This window comes from Phoxinus phoxinus, assembly GCF_949152265.1.
Source record: "Phoxinus phoxinus genome assembly, chromosome: 5".
NCBI classification, from domain to species: Eukaryota; Metazoa; Chordata; class Actinopteri; order Cypriniformes; family Leuciscidae; genus Phoxinus; species Phoxinus phoxinus.
In genome coordinates this window covers 22,131,846-22,152,160 of record NC_136880.1, presented here as the reverse complement: position 1 = coordinate 22,152,160, position 20,315 = coordinate 22,131,846, and the positions used below count along the sequence as shown (strand labels likewise).

General features: G+C 37.7%; 1 long non-coding RNA gene across 1 annotated transcript; it reads right to left on the bottom strand.

Moving 5' to 3' along the window:
- Positions 1 to 255: 255 nt before the first annotated feature.
- On the bottom strand, positions 256 to 17,793 carry LOC306999629. The gene is made up of 3 exons (XR_013797886.1): positions 17,689 to 17,793; positions 12,049 to 12,256; positions 256 to 588 (listed from the first exon to the last, which is right to left on the bottom strand). It is a non-coding gene; the product is annotated as an uncharacterized lncRNA (long non-coding RNA).
- Positions 17,794 to 20,315: the final 2,522 nt, after the last annotated feature.

Here is a 20,315-nt window from a genome sequence, read left to right as displayed (position 1 = left end):
TACTAAATCACAAAACAAAAAGTGTGAGCCTAGTTAATCCAACAGTGACACTTTAAAATAAGGTTCAATTTAATAACACTGATTGATGCATATATCATGGAATAATAATGAACTCATTTTTACAACATTAATCCAGCTTAAAGGGGACCTATTATGCCCCGTTTTACAAGCTGTAATGGAGTCCCCAGAATGTGTCTGTGAATTTTCAGCTAAAAATACTTCACAAATGATTTATAAATCCATGATGTAAATACCAATTTCTACCAGAAAGACTCGGAGAATAGATACTCGATAAGTATGCATTTATTAACAGCGCAGCAAGCCACATGCAATAAGTTCTTTGGCGTAGGCCCCGTCCGTAACTCGCAATCCGAGGGTACGGATTCAGCATTTCCCGCCTGAAGATGGCGGGGGCGCAGCCGACCCCCAATGCGGTATTGGAAGGGACCATCCAGGTGGTGGTGGGGAGGTTGAAGGGGAAATCCTATGGTGATAGGGAGGATGGACGGAGGAACCCATCTCGTTGATGGAGGGGAGAAATCATCTTGGTGGTGGTGGGGTGGATGGAGGTGAGTGAAGCATTAGCATCTGCGAACTCAGACAAGTGTAAGTACGGGTCTTTTATACTTCTAGTATTAACCGTGATTGGATGGATGAGAAGATAATGAGTGACGCAACAATTGAGTCTTCCCAGCAGAACTTACGCTAAAGCTTTCATTTCTGACTACAGTCAAAAAAACGGGCTGTCCTTGTGCATGTGCCTTTAAATGCAAATGAGCTGTCGCGTGCTACCCCCTCTCCACGATCAGTTCCTGCCTGAATCAGATTCTCTGATAACAAGACATCTGCATGGTTTTGATTATTGTCTATATCGCGATCACTCGAATGGACAGTGCAGTTCTTCTTCATCATCATTAAAGTTGATTATTTCAATGCGTTTTTAAGCTATATCAGTGTTGTTGTTTTCTGAGCGCACACACCCGAAGCACGCACAAAGAAAGCTGGATCTCAGAAGGAGTGTCCTTAAACAAAGTTCGCTTTCACATTTTTTGTTGCGTTTAAATCGTCAAATACACACAAGGTTATGTCAAAAACACACAAAATTCACATAAACAGTCAGTTGTCTATGAAAGTAAATAGCAGGGGCTGTAATATTATAATAAGATCCCCGTACATCACTAGTGGAGAAAAATTTGAGCGACTAGTTTTTTCACATGCTTACAGAGAAAGGCTTACCAAAACAAAGTTACTGGGTTGGCCTTTTTCACGTTTTCTGGGTTGGTAGATGCCCAGAGGACCCGATTATAGCACTTAAACACAGGAAAAAGTCAGATTTTCATGATTTGTTCCTTTCAATGTTTTTTATAAGTTCATAAATATACTATTGATCATTGTTAATCATGTTTGTTCATAATACATAAACTAACAACTTGAAAATGTAAAAATGAGCTAGTGTCTGTAGAAATGAAGATGTATCAAGAAAAGCATAGTTCAATGTTAGTTCACATTATATCTAATGCATTAACAAACTGTAAACTAATTAAACCTTATTGTAAAGTGCAATCCAACTAACCTTCTTTTGTTGTTGTTTGGCTCAACTTTAATAAAGTCAGTATATAGTAGGCCTATATTGTTATATAAAAGCAGCAATGAGATGCATTGTGATCCAGAAAGTTGTAAATATATTTAAATAGCAAGTAAACCCCAGAAAAGACAATTATCATGAAAACTAGTTCAATCGAGTTTTCATGTAGAGTCCAATTTATGAGTAAGGTTTATTTTATTAATTCTAGCTGCATAATATTTTTAGCCTTTTCAATGAAATCCAAATGATCAAATCAATAAATAATAATAATAATAAAAAATATATATATAAATTATTTGGATTACATTGAAAAAGTTAAAAATATAATGGTGTACAAGGCCAGTGACGCTATAATTAATAAAGTTAACCTAACTCATAAATTGGGCTCTATTTGAGTTCAGTGATTCAGGTCAAATGATTGTGAAATATTGATCATGTTAACACACAACCTACACCATCAGATCACCTTTTCGCTTTGTTCATCTGGCTGTTATAACTCATGTACAGCAGCTAACCCAGCCAAACAAAACTTAAAGTTAATCATTTAAGGGTGAAGAGCCCAACTAAAACACACACTGATCTCCATAATGGTAATAATTATGTTTTTCTCCTTCAGTGATTCTGTTTGTTAACATCAGGTGTATTCAATGTTGGCAATAAAATATATTTTGTAAATGTTACTAATTTTAAATGGTTAACATTTAAGGAATTATTTTGATTAATTATTACTCAATTCTAATTTGTTACATTTAATTAATAATATTGCTTGTAATCTGTCGACTAATTTTTATTGATTAGATATCAATAAAATCCATGTATTCATTTTTACAGTGCAGCATGTTTTTCTTCAAATTTTAATTTAGTTAAAAGTTATTAAATAAATAAATAAAAGCATCATCAAAGAAAGTGAATCACTATATGCTGGATTATGTCAAGTTTACATGCACCGAAAATCATGTGCAAAACGTTGAAAAACAAATTGTATTACAGTCAGTGCATATACAGTAGTTGTAACCCTAAGAAGAGCTCTGGTTATTTTTACTACAGCGCCCCATCTAGATACAACACAAGCTATTTGGTTAGCATGAAACAGAGTTCAGCCTTTGATCTTGGAGGAACGTTTTCTTTCAGTTTTTTGGAGCTTTCATGCTGCTGCCACCACGTCGGTTTCACCTGAGTGCAGCTGTGGCAGGGCCGTCAGGGCAGCAGGGGCCCAGGGGGCCACCCTCCGCGCCCCGTCACACACACTCAAGAGCTCGACATATACACACACACACACACAGACCTGAGCTCCAGACATGAGAGCTTAGACAGCAAAGGTGACATTCAACACACCATCCCACTTTGTCGTCATGGCAACTCTGGTCTGATGACAATCTGGAAAACAATAACTTTATTATACAGATATATGAAGAGTGAGTAACCTTTGTTTCCCTGACTCACTCTCCATTAATATATAGGCTATATACAGGGCTTGACATTAACATTCACGAAATGCGGGTGGATTTCAGCAGTAGCGTGTAACGCAGTCACTTCTACTAGCACATTTGGCGGCTTCATTTTTCAATTTTAGTCTTGTAAAAAGGCATCTGAAATAATAAACTAAGTGCAATGTCAAAAAATATAGATTTTTTGATGCATATCGATACTGAAATATCTGAAACGCTTTCAATACTCATTTTCCACAGAACAGATACATGATACCAGCTGCGCCTCCTTGACAGAGTTGACACACAAACCCGCCTCCCCTCACTCACTCCTTTCATTTGATCCATATTAATATTGTTGGTGTTAAAGGGCTTGAAGTTTAGCGTGGGATTGTGCGCATAATTTTACTAATTCCTGCAGATTTTGTGCACATAAAGCCACCTCTCAGTACTAAATTAAGATTTTTTTTGCGCTGCTCATTGCGCATAAACTGGAATTTTGACATTATGTTGTGTGTATTTATTTGACTGTCTTTGATATTATTCACGTAAGAATGCTTAGTGATTTTTGCTTTCGTGTTTTTTTACGAACAAGGTACTTCCGTTCACCATTGCCGTTCCATCATCAGCTGTTGCTAGTCCTTATTGTTTCTGAAGTACTGCTGCTGCAGATCAAGTAAAGGGACTTGCAACTGCCAATGCATAAGCCAATACAGTGCTGTAAAACATACTGCTTCTGCACAAATAGTATCAATTACCCATAGCAGATCTATACAGGTGGAGCTGGGGAAGATGGAGGGTTTCAGATTAACTCTGAAAGCATGTTGTAAACTGCCATAGTAAATGGTAACCAGCCATTTAAATGTTGAGAAGCAAGCTCATTTGCTGCAGACTTGACATGAACCAATCAGCTTGCACCACGTAGTTAACGTAGTATGAGCCTGCACCATCTAAAGTTTCATGATAGAACTAGGCATAGATTACATATATACGCATTTAATTATTACTTTGAGTTTAGAATTTTTTTCCAGAAAAGACTGTAGAACACCATTGCATTCAATAAATAATTAAATTGTCCCGTGTCTGTCTGAGTTGAACAGAGGGGAGAGCTGTACCTTCCGATTAGAAGCTCAGGTGTCACTGTTGCAGGTCAGAAGCTTGGACTTGTCATTTTCACTGATGTTTTTTGACATCACCGTCAACACTGTCCCTTGTACCCACACACCCCTGTCCCTTGCTCTATAATTTATTATGCTCACAGTGAACCTGACTGTCAGTGCACATATGGTGGACTGCCTAACCACACACTTTTTTCTTAATCATCTAAAGGGGAGAGGAGGAGAGGGCAGTTGCGAAATAGTTTCCTGAAGGTCCAAATATTCTGCTTATAAAATCTAGACAGATGAATTAAGATCTGGACTGAATTTGATCTCACTACCAGTGTTGGGGGCATTACAAGTAACGCGAGTTCCGAGATCAGAATACTTTTGTCACATAGTAAAGTAATGCATTACTTTTAAATTTACAACTAAATATCTGAGTTACTTTTTCAAATAAGTAACGCAAGTTAATTTGTTTTCCCATTTATTGACTGCAGGTTGAGAGAAATCAGGAGTAAGTGTAGAGGCGCTATGACTATGATGGACATTGTAGCTCTAGACTAAATGGGAGCATGCATTTACTCCTCTCACTTTCACAAAAACAGATTCAGTATTCATCAGTATTATAAAGCCTGCTATAATTAAATGTTAAATATACTTTGTGTTTTTAATCTCACTTTATTTACCAATATGTCTTTGCTGCTGTCCATCGATCTAATTCAACCATACTAAGCAAAAATGGCTTTAGATAAAACATCACATTTGAGGCTTATTCAATTCACCTTTGGTATGAAAGGGCATTTACATTTACCCAAATTTTTAATTTGCTATTAAAAACAAACAAGCAAGCACAGCCCAGCCCAGGTGAGAAAATATAACGCGAAAGTACTGTAACTCTAGCCTACTGTAACTCATTACTTTCCATAAAAAGGTAACTAGCGCAATTTACTTTTTAAGGGAGTAGCGCAGTATTTTATTGTATTCATTTAAAAAGTAACTTTCAATGTTTAAGGGTACAATATTTATAATTTGCTTACAGTAATATGTCGTCATTTAGCTAAGTAAATGTGTGTGTGTTGGGGGCGGTGAGGGTGTTCAGATGTCTTCTGTACAACCCACTGGCTCTGGTTTAATCATTTCATCTGCTCGATTTACCCATTCTTCACAGTCACCACAGGGGTCAAAGGTGGAGGTGGCACGAAGCTGATCCATGGACAAAGTCAAGGGGAAAGAAGAAACAAGTAAACCAATATTGTTCCTTTTTTATAAAAAATACCTTGTAAATAATTGTGCATCATATTTTGAATGTACTTAATTAAATTAAGTTGTGTGATTGTCTTAAGTAACAAAATGTGAGCAGTGCACAGAAATGTGTACGCCTCAAGAACAACACTCAGATCTCATGAAACGATGTGAATTTATTATTCAATTAGTGGAAAATGACTATTCTAGCATGCAGAGTCCTCGAATCATGTCCAGTATCATGTCATCGAAGGTCTTTGCATTCCCCCAATCCAGAAAAAAAAAATCCATCTCCATATGCCCTGCCAATCTTATTTAAACATTTACACAACACGTGGCTGAAATATTTCAAGGAACTTTCAACAGATTTTACGGTCTAGCCATGCCTCTCGCCTCTCCATTGTTTGAACAGCCGTTTCCATGGACTGTTTGTTGACAGCCGACAGCAGCTGATATGACAACACCACAGCGTCCAAATACAGGCACTAATTCAAATGTGTTTATCCAGTAATTGCCAGCGATGTTGGAGGCAGACCCTGGGCCCCGTTCCAAATGCTCCTGGGGCCCGTTGAGCCCTCTGCAGAGCAAGCTGCGATGAGAAGGAGCAGATGGAAGCATGAGTACTGCAGCGCGTGCCCACCCTCGACTACCTCTGCCATATCACGGCCTCTACTCTCATTACCCATGTGCTTAAAACCCCATCACACACTTCTGTGAGATGATTTTCCATCAGGTTGTAATCACATGCACATATTTTGACTGCTTTATTACTTCTTTGACTTCACATAAACGCATTACAGGTGGCTGGACACACGAAGATCACTGTGAAATGTGACATGATTTTAGATGATTGGTGAGTATATTTAAAGTCTGAGTTCGGCGATTTTCAACTCAGCTTTGTATTGTTACAATGTCGGCAGTATATGTAAATGAACGATGTTTAGCCTACTATTTCTCCGTGTTACGTAGACAGAGAAATTCCTAGTTATTTGTAGGTCCATCACTGAAAACTGTACCGTATACACACTGGCATTTTGCTTTGGGGGGTTGGGCAGAAGGTGCTCCCTGTTGCTTTTCTTCCTAATTAACAGCAGTTACATTCAGTTTTTTTCTCCTCCTTTGGCCTAAAACTGATTGTATCATCCACAGTTTGAATAGGATTCTACAGATTGTGCGTAGCTGTGTTTTCTCCATTAAGGGCACGTTTACACGTCACCGATCTGCTAAAAATGAAAACGTTTTTTTTTTTTTTCTACAGATGACAACGTTATCAAAATGATCCCTGTTCACACGCATTTGTGAAAACGACTAATAAACGCTGTATTATTATGCAGACAAGTAGTTGGCGATGTCACTTTGTAAAGAAAGACTACGCGCCCGCGCACATACACATTATTTTACTACAGTGCAGTCGAGCCGAACGCATAGGTATCATTTTTTGTCCGATTTTCATTCTAAGGATGTTAATCCTGATAATAATACTGTATTATTACTTTGTCTTCTGGGTTAATTTTATCTTCACAAAGCCAGTAACATTCACTGCAATCCCAATTTTAGAATGTTCTCCTCTGATATAAAGTCCCCTTTACTTCCTTTAAGAAAATGTCAAAACCTTTGAACACAAAGGCTTCGAAAACATATATCATCCTTGAGTCTGCTGTAAGGAACCTTTCATTTAAAAAGCCTGTATAGACTAATAGCCTACGCATGACGTCACCATTTTTACAGATTTATGCTTTTGTAGTTTACACTGAGATGAAAAGGTGTCGTTTTCAAAAACTTGCGTTTTCAGGCCACCAAAACGGCGTTGTCGTGTAAATGAACGTCCAAAACGCAAAAAAAGTCGGTTGTCGTGTAAACGGACCCTTAGCCACTGCCTAAAACGTGCTGGATCTTTCACTGGAAACCGAAAATAACTCACTTCCGCTAAATGTTTACTATTTGAAATCTTGCACCAGGAAACAATACAATTGAGACCATTGGGACTAATGTTTGCAAAGAAGTATAATCAAGCAAAGCAGAATTTTACTCTGGTCAAACCTCTCCAATATGAGCAGCCTGGGAGTGGTATTGAAAGGCAACATGCCCAGTGCATTATTATTATATTTTTTTTTTTTGCCTTTCTACCACATAGGCAGCCAAGTTTTATTGAAAGCCCATTTTGCCAGTGGTGAATTACCCATTTAAATATACATTTTTGGCTGAACTATCCACATTAATGACCGTGTGGATATTAAAAAAGTATCACAATGAACTTCTCATGACTAAAAATGTGCGTTGAAAGCGATCTGTAAGATCACATTTCATAGGACGGCTCCCACTTAAATAACAATCGATTTTAAACCGTCAATTTTAATGATCATTAGTTGACGTAACTGGAACCTGTGCAAAAATAGATCAAGTCTATGCTGTCACCAACTGTGACACTATGAATAAAGCTAGCTCAACTATTTTGCGACTTGTCAAATCAATTATTTTGACACCAGTGGAGCCAAGGAAAAAAAATAGTTAAATATTTATGAACGTGTATAATCACAGAAAGCATATCGGCAGGTGGGTAGATTAAAACAGGGTCTCGTTATTCAGGAATAGCCCCAAGGCAAAACTTTATTTATTTGTTGTCACTAGGAATGTGATTACAAACTTGGAATGATTTTTGGCACAGAATCATGACATCGGCATCAGAAGCGCAATGACACATGCCACAGCAGAATCATGAATGAATCACAAACAAATCACACACACACACCAATAGATTACGTTATATTCAAATGTAAACCATTTGGAAGCCATTTGACATGCAAAGGAAAGACTACACAAAGATAAAAATATCTCAAAATATCTGCTTGCATTAATATTTCAGTTAAGAATATCAAACCATATGAATCAAAGCGTAATGAAGAAACTGCCGACAGCTTCGTCAGTTTTAAAATGGTAGCTATCTCCAACCAATTTTTGTCAAATTTGCCATTTTCAACAAGAGGGAAGTCCACAGAAATATTTCAATAATATATGACTCCCTACGGCAACACAATGCATTAAAATTGCATGGCTGGGTCCACTAGTTTTAGAAAATGTCAAAACCTGTTTGTGACCCATCTTTCCAGAACACAGCACTGCATATTGCAGTTTAGATTCCACAAACATAAACTGTGGCGCATACCTGCCACATGATTTCCCCCCATCAATACAAACCGCTATGCTCATTCCCAACACATGCCACTTTAAAAGCAAGTCATTTTGTCATTTTAGTGCATGTACACCCAAAAACATACATTTCAACAGATCAACAAAAGGAAAACCAGTCGAGAGAGAGAGAGAGAGAGAAGAGAGAGAGAGAGAGAGAGAGAGAGAGAGAGAGAGAGAGAGAGAGAGAGAGAGAGAGAGAGAGAGAGAGAGAGAGAGAGAGAGAGAGAGAGAGAGAGAGAGAGAGAGAGAGAAAGCAATATGATTTTACAAGTAGCTAAACTTCTAAATTTGGCTGTTTTGTGAATTGCTTCGTGTTTATACTTGTTTTATTTGGCTGAAATGCCTGTTTTTTTTGTGACAACTTACTCCATATGACAACATCACAGCATTTTTTTGAAAATCAGAAAGTACAGTTGTTGGAATAACTTAAACTGTGATGTAAAAAGATGAACAAACATTAGGAGATTAAATCACAATCATTTATAAAAGTATTTGATATTTTTTTGATCAATGTTGTTTTATTCTATCTATAAATACACATTTTTTGCTAAGCTTATTTGATTTCTTTGGACTGTGTGTAAATGGCAGTGACAGTGCCTGTCTCAGTGTTTCTGCTGAGAGCGGTTCTTTAGTGTCTATGCCAGCAGCTTGATTGATTAGGTCTGAGAGGATTGGTACCTCAATGACAGGTGCCCGAATGAGAGTGGTGTTGGGACGGCACATTCTGGCAGGTCACTGATGATCCTATTTGCTCATGAGATAATGGCAAACTTTGGAATCAACTAAAATCCACTATAGGTGAATTTGGGCAAAAGTCAAGTGGGAGATTTTATATTTCCCCCTTTTAAGCAAAATGCCACTCACCAAGAACAGGATGATTTTATACAACTATGTTCCACAACTGCACTGATAAAGCATAGAGTTTATTTTTAGAAAAGGATATTTTTCTGGGTAAGAAAAATAAACTTAAGACCAGAATATAAATGAATTATTTCTTGAATTATTATCTTATATAGTTAATTTAATGTGTTTAAAGAATTGTTTCTTTTTTTCTTGATGACTTATGATGTAGCCTAAATGATGACAGACTTTTCACTTTTGGGTGAACTATCCTTTGGGCTGCCACAAATTGTCCTTCTATGGCACTCTTTGAAAAAAGATTGAAAAAATATTTTCAAACCTTTATTTTTAAAGAGTGTACCCCAATGTGCTTGTCCTTCAATAGAGTGTATTATGAAGTAGGCTATTACATATCCTGTTTTGCAGTGGAAATGAATCGGTCTGTGATCTCTCAGTGAAGCACACACATTACTGAGTGATGATTGCAAGTATGCTGCAGAAAATACATGAGGCAGATTCTCTCTTTCTCTTCTGGAAGTGAATTCACTCTCCCAGTGTAATGGGTCTCTGTATGGGGTCCATATGGTTACAACAGGGAAAGGGGGAGGGGGGGGATTGTGGTGTGTGTGTGTGTGTGTGTGTGGTGGGGGGGGTGACGGCACATTTTAATGAAAACTCACAATGACTCCAGCACACCTGTGTTAATCCTACATGAGACTAAGCCAAATGTGGTTCACTTCTCTTGCAGAAAGTCAGCTTAAAAGGCAGAAATTAACATTTCCTTCTAATCATCGTTTTTACTTTTAGGATATATTTGGATTTTACATTTATATTTGTATGTGGTGCTGCCTGTGTCATCAGTTCAATGACTCCCATGTTGTGCGTTTCTCCATTATACAGTGGTGAAAATTATTCTGAATCTCTGAATAGCTGAGCAATTGGGCTATAAATCTGACAGATATGATAATATAGTCCGTAATGAGATACTTTTGAAAAGCATATAAAAAAAGAAAACATTTCCAATACGGCGGGTTGACAGATTGACGAAATTTCACAATAATTTATGACTGAGGTGTTGTCAGGGAAACTGCCTCTCCGCAACTTCCCCAAAAGACAAAAATACTTTGAACAAGTATTCTACCTGTCTATCATCTTTTCTTTGACCCAGTGTGAAATTCTAATTTTTTTATGGGCTGTTTATCCATTAGTACATAAATTATTTCATTTATTTATTTATTTATACTCTTCTTTACTGGGAATTTTGACCTGCTTAAAAAGAGTTTGAACACTTCAAACATTTCCGGATGGATCTGCATCATAATCGTCTCAAAATAATTTAAAGCTTTAGAACCAATGCGCAATACCATCCGGGATATCATTTATGCACCTATTTTAAATCATAAACATTTAAAAATGAGTTTAGATATATTCCTGATATTAACAGCAATTAGTGTGAGTCACTTTGGAATTATCAAGAAATTAAAAGAGGACAATTGCATACCCAGAAGGCTCTGGGCTGTTCTTTAGTCATATACATCCCTGCTTTATGCCTGTTCCCATTATAGTCATACAGCACAAAGTGGAATTCTTGTATTCAGCAACAAACACTCGGAATAACAGCCACACAGTCTGGACTGTGGTCGCCACAACATTTCAAATATTTATTAGAGGCTCATCCTGAGATAAAACATTACCCAACTGGACTGAAGCACTGCGATTTGACTGGTTACGCCTGAACGCTCAAGGTCAACTTTTTGAAAACAGCATGTTATCAGAGCTGGGAAGGGTAAGCAGAGCAAATCTTTTCTGCAAGGTAAAGCCTCTAGGGGCCTATTACAAGCCTTCTGATTGGAGTGGCTTGTCATGCATTCAGTCTGTTTATTCTCCTCAGCTATCTTTTAAATAATGCACATCAGCATCAGGTAAGTCCTGGATGTTTGTGGGTCACAATGCAGTTACACGGGGATAATGATTATTGATTTTCTGAAACTACAAGAATCGTGGAATAATTTCTTAAATTCTAACATCTCATTAAATAGGTTCATTCAAAAAACACAAACGCAAAACTAGTTTGTTGCTAATCTTGCTATCCATCCGGATGGATGGATGTGTAACAGACGTAGGCCAGTAAGAGCTGTGCGTGTAAACCTAACCCCCTGGCCTCAAGAGGCCGGAGGCCGAATCCTGCTCGGAGAGGGTCGAGTAGGACCAGTTTTACATATTGCGCTTTAATGTTGCGCTTACAACATTAAAACCAAAAGCACTTTACATATTGCCTCATATTCACCCATTCACTCACTCATTCATACACCGACGGCGGTGTCAGCCATGCAGGGATCGTCAGGAGCAGCTGGGGTTAGGTGTCTTGCTCATGGACACCTCGACACTTGGTCAGGCAGAACCAGGGATTGAACCACCAACCTTCCGGTTTGTAGACAACCTACATGAAACACTGAGCCACTGCCGCCCCTAAGTACCCACCCAACATTTTTTTCAATAATCTGTTTTACTCTGATGTGCCACAATGCGGTATAAAAGAACCGTTGCTACTTCTGTTTCATTGCATCCACAAATTTGCTGATTCTGCATCAGAACTCTGAAAGTCATCCACACGGAAAGATGGCAAAAGCATACAAAGAGAATATGCGATCATGTTTCTCATTACCCATGCTGAGCTTCAGAATCAATGGCTTCCTGAGCAGCAGATGAGCGGAGGTTAAATCCGCAGGCCTTCTCAGGGATCTGGTTGATTTTAATGCCACCTGGGTGAGGAGATGAAGCAGCATCAGCGCTGCAGAGGCCAAGCTCTGATCTCATCCCACAAAGATGACACAGCTCTGCTCCCTGATGAGATGAAGATACACTCTCTGGCCCTGGGATGAGGAATCATGGGATCACATGGAAATACATCACAGTAAAAAAAAAGGCAGGAAATATCTTAGATCTAGACGAATCCTTCTATTTTAAGGTACAAAGTAAATATGACTCATTTTTTTCACACCCAAGTGTGCAAAAGCTTTTTCCTGTTTTTGCAATTTTACACTTCTAGACCGATGCTTCCTGATGGGATGTTTTTACACAGAACACAATGGTTTATTACAATGGACCATTTTAACAGAGCTCAATGATATTTCAGATTTAATTCAGCAGCTTAAATTTAGTAAAATAATCAACCCTGCTACAGTGGAGTTCATATGACACTTAACAACAGCTTTAGTGACATCCCCAAGATTAGTGATAGCATTTCAGTTGCAAATCACTTCAGTTAGTAGGGGAGTGTGATTATGTTTTGTTTTGTTTTTTCTAGATTGTTTGCTGAATGAATATGTAAGTTCTGGCTGAGGATAAAGATGAGGTGAGGCGGATCGGAACATGCACTGTGTACTTTATTAAACAAAACAAAAGAGAGTGATCCAACAACAAGACGAGAAAAGCCACGAATCAGTGTGCTAGGCACAACCAACGGCCGACAATAAGTGAATGAAACAGAGGGCATGATATACAACACTAATAAAAGGATCAAAACGAGGAACAGTTGTGTGAAATCAATGAATTGATGAGAAATCATGACAACCAATACTAGACACCAGGGCTGCGTCCAGCTGACTTGTTGCCTCGCTGCCCTATCAGAGCAATGGCTGCGTCCGAAATCGCATACTCTCTTGAGTAGGTAGGCTACTTATTTTGAATAAGTAAATGACGCCTCCTTAAGTTACTGTTGCTATGTCTGACAAGCCAGAGGCCGGACAGACAGACCAGGATACTTTTGATATGAAACAAATTTAAACAATAAATACAGTTTTGTGGCTCTTTAATGTGCATGACAGAGTGCTGTAGAGCCTCAGTTAAAGCTGCTCGTGAACTGATCATCTCTATCCTCCTAGTTAATTTATAGCATCAAATAAACATGAATGAACATAAGAAGGAATGTTGTTTTAACCGCAGAAAGACGTCAGTACACTCCGTTTTTTCCAAGTTCAAATCCTCCAACGTTAATCTACTAGCTCTCCTGAAAGCTTTGTCTAACAAAAAATATGATTGGTCAGATCGCCTGTCAATCAAACTCCCTACGAAGGGTCAATTACTTCACAACCGCTAAAAAAGTATGTTCTATGAGTGTGTGTAGTATGAATGTAATCTGGATGTACTGCATTCACCATGTTGTCATTATCATGTGACTTGCTACGTCGCTTCACTACCATTCACAAATGTTCTCCCGTGGCCTCATGGGAGCAATTCAGAATCCCGCCTGAAGTAGTAGGTCATCCGGGTACTATTTGCTTACTTTTTATGACTACTGTGAATTCAGACATACTTGTCACATGCATAACTGTTTTTTGCCTACTATATTTTAGGGAAGTATGTAATTGCAGCTAATGACTTTCCCTTACGTAACCAATAACCAAATGTGGAAACAACTCAATGATGGATTTTTTTCTTTTAATTTTGCTCTTTAGATACTTATATTATATAGTTAGGCTACATATACATTTAAGCTACACTGTTTACCCTGCTATTTTTTTTGCTAAAAATCTTACTGACCCTAAACTTTTGAAAAGCAGGGTTTTGTCCTGTTAAACCATACTGCTCTTATCATCTGTAGGTATGATCTTATGAATGAACTGCTCGTTTTTACATATTCCCGGTCTACTGACATTTGTTATGACATCCTATTCAAACATTACAATTCTCATGATCACTTTTGCTAACTCTACAATAAGTAAATCCACTTCACCAGCTAATTACTCTTCGACATGCCATAGAAATTCAATTCAAACAAGTTCAAACACCAAATTCGCAAGTCGGCTGTGCGCTTGTTTCTCTGGTGCATAAGGTGTCTAAGTATCAGTTTCAGGTCACAGAAACTGTCAGAAAGATTTAATTTGCAGAATATTTCTGCTTCCCTATCCCTTAGGCATCCCTCAGGAATTGATAGTATTTATGTTGTAAAGTAATTTCTAAATATCCAGGATGTAACAAAATAGTCCAAATAGAGCCAAATAAAACCTTTTTGCAGTAAACATGGGTGTTCATGGGTAAATCCGTACTCGCTTTGCCAGGCTGACATATTTCTGCGGAGGAACTATTAATCACAGAGCCAGTTCTTATACTGTGATGTTTTTCTTGTCAAAGTGTAACCGATGTTTTGCATACTTAACCATTCGATCAATATGGTACCTATAGGAACAGCACCTTGCTAGAGCAACAATTAATTCATGGCTGTCTAGTTCAACATTGCATTGTGGTGAATGTGACTTCCTTATAGTACTAAAAGGCAGCAGAAGAAGCACCACAATAAATGGTTTTGTCGCACAAGCAGCTGATAACTCACTTTTTACAACAAAGTGATTTATTAGACAGAATAGAAAACCATGCAAATAATTTCATGAGTTAACGCAATTAGGAGGCAACTATAAAACATTACATTCATTTTTAATTACTATTCAATTCTTTAGAATTATTTTATATTACTAAGTTTACTTTTAAATACCGATAGTGACAAAAAAAAAATGCAATAATATGCACAAAATAATGACAAATAACATATCCCTTCCTAATCTCCCAGTGCACCTGACTGCACTTCTAGACCAATCTCTGCTTTACAGCATTTATGTTGGTGGTTTGTTTTGCTCTGTTCACTTGTGTATTTCTATGTGAGTTTGAACAGCTGTGTTTCAGGTTTGTTTACTTTTCTTTGACAAGCCTGACTAACAGAGGCCCCGTTTTACTGAAACAGAGCCATTTGATGATCATATAAAAAAAGGGGATTCTTGGTGCAAAATGCCTTCTTGATTTGGTATTGGGCATCAAAAAGGGGAAATATGCTGAAGACGATTAGCTTCGCTTGACTACACAGTCAGAAAACACATAGAAGCTAAAAACAACAAAAGCAGTTGTTGCGCATAGTTCAATCACTATAGTCTTTGAGAACATGCTGGTCTGTTTTGTCCCATTTTCAGTTAGCAAGACAGGATTATTGCGCAAAACTTCTTATGCATGCATGCCAGTGGGTTTTGCCAACACTCCTCCCATTTTTCAGCAAAATATAATTACGGCCTTTCTTCTCCAGCCAACACTTTTCTCTTATAATTTTAAAAATGCAAAGTTCTGTTCCGTTTCATGTCTTGAATTCATTTCCCCTTGTACAAACACTGAACATATAATCCACACGTTGTGTTTCACAGGGCAGTCGGCAAAGTGCAGGTGCAGAGGATTAATTCCTGCTGCCGATCCAGAACACCCATGGAGGATAGACCTTCACAACCTCGCCCTCACCTGAAGCTAGATATCATTATTATCCAGGATCAAGCCTGAGAATTAACCACCAGAAGGCATTTCTTGATTGAGTATTGACAACCCGCCGCTGCCTGCAACTTTTTTGGATTGACTTCTTGTTAGGCGATGCCTGTCAAGGGATCAATTGAGCTGATGCAGGTGAGCATCTCTTCTTTTTCACCACACACATTTCAGAGGTCAAATAATTCCATAGGCATAGTCGTAATAATCTTTTTTAATTTATGCACTTTTCTGTAAATATTAGCTAGATTTTGTTACAAAAATTATGTCACTCTGTCATTACTCACTTTCAAGTTATTTCAAACCTGTATGAATTTCTTTCTTTTGCTGAACAAGACGATATTTGGAAGAATATTGGTAACCAAACAGTTGATGGGCCCCATTGACTTCCAAAAAATACTATGGAAGTCAATGGGGCCCATCAACTCTTTGGTAACAGACATTCTTAAAAATATCTTCTTTTCTAAATTCAGGTTCTAAAATCTTTAAAATACCTTCTTATCTTAATTTATACAGATTTAGGACAACTTGAAGTTCAGTAAATGATAAAAAAAAAAAAAAAAGTGAAATAACCCTTTAAAATCAAAAGGATAAAGTCTGCATAATGTACTGGCTACTCTTTTCAATGCGAAAGGAATCAAAAGCACCTAAACAAAAAGTGTCCATCCAACTAATGTGCTATGACTTCCTTTAATTGAAATAAATAAATAATTATTATTATTGTTAATAGTCACTGATCATCTCCAGTGATTTGCTCTGTGACCAGATTACTGAATAAGTGAGTTGAACTCAAGAACCGGATCAGTTATTGAACAAATCATTCAGACTGGTGTTTCAAACTGGAATAAAAACAACCTAAAAAGTTATGATTTTAAAGAACTTTTAAGATTGTTCATACAGGTTTGGAATGATATGAGGATGAGTAAATTATGACCGAATATGTGCAGTATGTATGACTGATCTATACAAATATGTTAACATATGTATTTCCTAAATATATATAAAATAAAAATAAATAATAATCAAACAGCTTTGTGTAACCATAGCCTATTTTACATGTTTTGTTTTTTGTTCCAGTTGTTGTTGTTTAAAATGCATGAACTTAATGAGTATGTTTTCCCTATTAGTTTAGCATTATAAGCTGGGAGCATACACTTATGTGCTATGAGACTGTAATGAGCTGAAGGACATCTGAGGGCAAATGCATTCAGCGTCTGTCAGCCCCCCTCCCCGACTCCATTACGCGGCTCATTTTGATGCGGCTATAGCATCTAGTGAATTACAATTGGTGTTTGGATGATTACATTGTTGGACAGAGATATGCTCATTGCCCGGTGATCCCAGCAGTAATCAATATCCTTATGCAGACCCTCTCCGACTCCTGCATGTAAAACATTCCCAGCACACCATCTCCCATCCACCCTAACATTCATTCTCTCAAAGACATCACAGCCCTGCGGCATCGACACAGATGCCTGAAATCTGGGGTGTTTAACCTGCACAAAAGTGGTCACAGTTTACATAGTGTTCATGATATCGCAGAATCTGGGGCTAGTAGTTACATAGTGGGCTAAACTGTGTGACAAATGTTTTCTGTAACATATTAGATGGAAATATAAATATTTACAACAGCAATATTATTTTACTCCTTTAAAGACGAAAGGGAACAGAAGTTGCGATAGTCATTTCTTCCCTATTGTGACGCATATCCGACGACTTCTCGGTGGGCTGCGTCTGAAATCGCACACTCTCTTGTGTAGGAAGCCAAATAAAATAAGTAGGCTAACTACTTTGTGACATAGTATCTACCAAAACATGTTGCATACGTTGTACACTGTAATGTTAACAGTGTAAAGTGTCAGCCATGCTGTAGTGCAAAAGACACTGTTCTAAAGCTAATATGAGATTTAAGTTACAGTAGCCTATATAGGCCTATCTCAAAAATTCTCAGACCAATCACTGTAAAAGCTCAATAAACCAGAGGTTAATATTGAGTAGGGTAACTTACATTTTAGATGCAATGTTGCCAGTTGCTTGCTCTATTTTTGCTACGTCAACGGGAACATTTCCAAAAGAAAGCACACTCGCGTCTCGCAACAACAACAAACGGTATTGATTCGTTCCTAAATGAATCAGTGACTCACTCATAAAGACTCGTTTGTCGCCACCTACTGGAGCGGTGTAACCTATAACAGAAGTGATACAAACATTGAAAAGTCCCAGTGCTGGTGGACTATAAAGTCCGTAAAGTTGATTGGCAAGCTGAACAGAACAAACCGCAAAGACACATTTGATAAGAAGGAAGACATCTTGCTGTGATATTAGAAGTATAACAAAAACATACTCTATGTGTTGGGAGATAAAGTTCTGCTCATAAGTTTAATGCTGTGGGTATAATATTTTATAAAATGTTAAATGAAAAAAGATACAAAGATCTTTATATGAAACAAAACAAGAAAATGTATAACTCACTGCTCTTAATGCTTCACCAACTAACATAAGTTCAACAAGTGAAATACCAGATATTGTTCGACATATAAAACATATTCTATGGTATACTCTGATTGCAAATTACTTGTGGATTCTTAATTTATATCAGTGATGGAGTAGATTTAATCTGCTAACTAATCCATGATGTTAATTGAAGAGCTTGGCAAAAGTTTGTGAATGAAAGTACCAACAGAGCCATTCGATTCTGTGGATTCAGCAATCCAGATATCATGCACAAATGAAAACTGTGCCTTTAGCACACGGTGCCCATAGCAGTGTGCTGCATTAATCAGGAAATCAATAGCACTGTCGATCTGCTGCTTTGAAAGCGCCTTTGAAGACCTCAGTGTCACTAGACCAGAAAACTACCATCTCAATGGTAGAGCGGTCTGACATGGTCTTTAGCTTTTTACTTTATTTTCATTTATCTGCAATATTGATTCAGCTTTGTTCCACTAAATTTTCAGTTAGCCATATGTTTCATTTTATGAAGTTGTTTTGAAGATGGTAACTCTGAATATGCATTGCCAAGCAAATAACTCTCTCCAGACAACAAACAAACATAAAGATTCATGAATATCCACTTGTTATGTTGTGAATGTAAAGGATAATGTTTCCAGGTCCAGGCCTTTACTCGTTTTATTCGAGACTATGATCTCAACAGCGTTTATGAGCACTGTTTATTCATATCACACATAAGCTAAGCTTTTATAAACTCGCAGTGTACACTACAGTCTCCAGTCATCCCAGACACCAAGATTCATTAAAGATAAACCTCTGTCTGGCCATCCATGCTTTTGTTATGGAAATAAAGGTATTTGGTATTTGGTAATACAGTACACCTTGAATGTGTATGAGCACTATTTGTTGTTTGCTTTTGCTCTTCAAGATTCCAAAAGGGGGGTTTCACATGATGCCATATAAGAACCATTTTTTTTGGTTCCCCAAAGAACTTTTCAGTGAAGAGTTCCTAAACGAACCACTTTTGCTTATAGTCCTAAATAACATTTTAATACTCCGAAGATATGTTTGTCCACTATAAAGAACCTTTTGTGCAGTGGTTCCATTGATGTTAAAAGTTCTTCATGGATTGATGGACCCTGTGACGCATGACATCAGACATAACATGTGGATAGCTATCAGTTGCGTATACCCCACTTGGCCAGTGTTAAAGGGTTACTTCACCCAAAAATGAAAATTCTGTCATTAATTTACCCTCATGTCGTTCCACACCTGAGAGACCTTCATTCATCTTCGGAACACAATAGAGATATTTTTGATGAAATCTGAGAGCTTTCTGTCCCTCCATTGGGAGCGATGCAACTTCCACATTCAAGGTCCAGAACAGTAAGACATAATTAAAGTAATCCATGTGACTACAGTGGTTTAACCTCAGTTTCATGAAGCGAGTGCTTTGTTAGCGAATGCAAATGCATACGTTTTGCAGGCTGTGTACAAGTTTTTTTGAGGAAAATAAAAGTAAACGCAAAATATAGCCAAAAGTACATTATTTAGACACTAAGACAGCCCAAGATTAGTTAAGGCTTTTCGAAAAGCACCTGTATTGTTTAGCATTTTGTGACTAAGTCGAATAAAATAAACATTTTCCAGTCATATATTTTGTCACTGAAGATTTCTTGAAGTTTTAAAATATCATCTTGTCTCATTCTCATGAACCCAATTTTGTGTATCTCTTCCCTTGTGAGCTAAGTGTATGGTAATTTCAGTGTGTATCATGTTTACTAAGAGGTGCATACAGCACACAGCCATGAAGACTTCAGCTTGGAAAGATGGAAGTTGTTAAAAGAGTCCACTGAGGACCTTTGGGATGGACTGGAATGACGACTGCGAGCCAGCCCCCCGTCCATACGCCCAACATCTGTGCCTGACCTTGCTTTTGTTTGAATGGGAGCAAATCCTCACAGCCATGTTGCACCATCTAGTGTAAGGAAGCTGTTGTAAGGTATAAATCAGCTCCCGACTGATGTTCATTGGAATTGTTTCAAATGCTCAACAAGCACACATGGGTGTAGTGTTTGGGTGTCTGCATACTTTTTGGCCATGCAGTGTAGGCTACTGTTATGGGAGTAATGTGTAGAATGATCAGTATTTAACATTCTCACTGAAGTGTTCAGATGTTAGAGA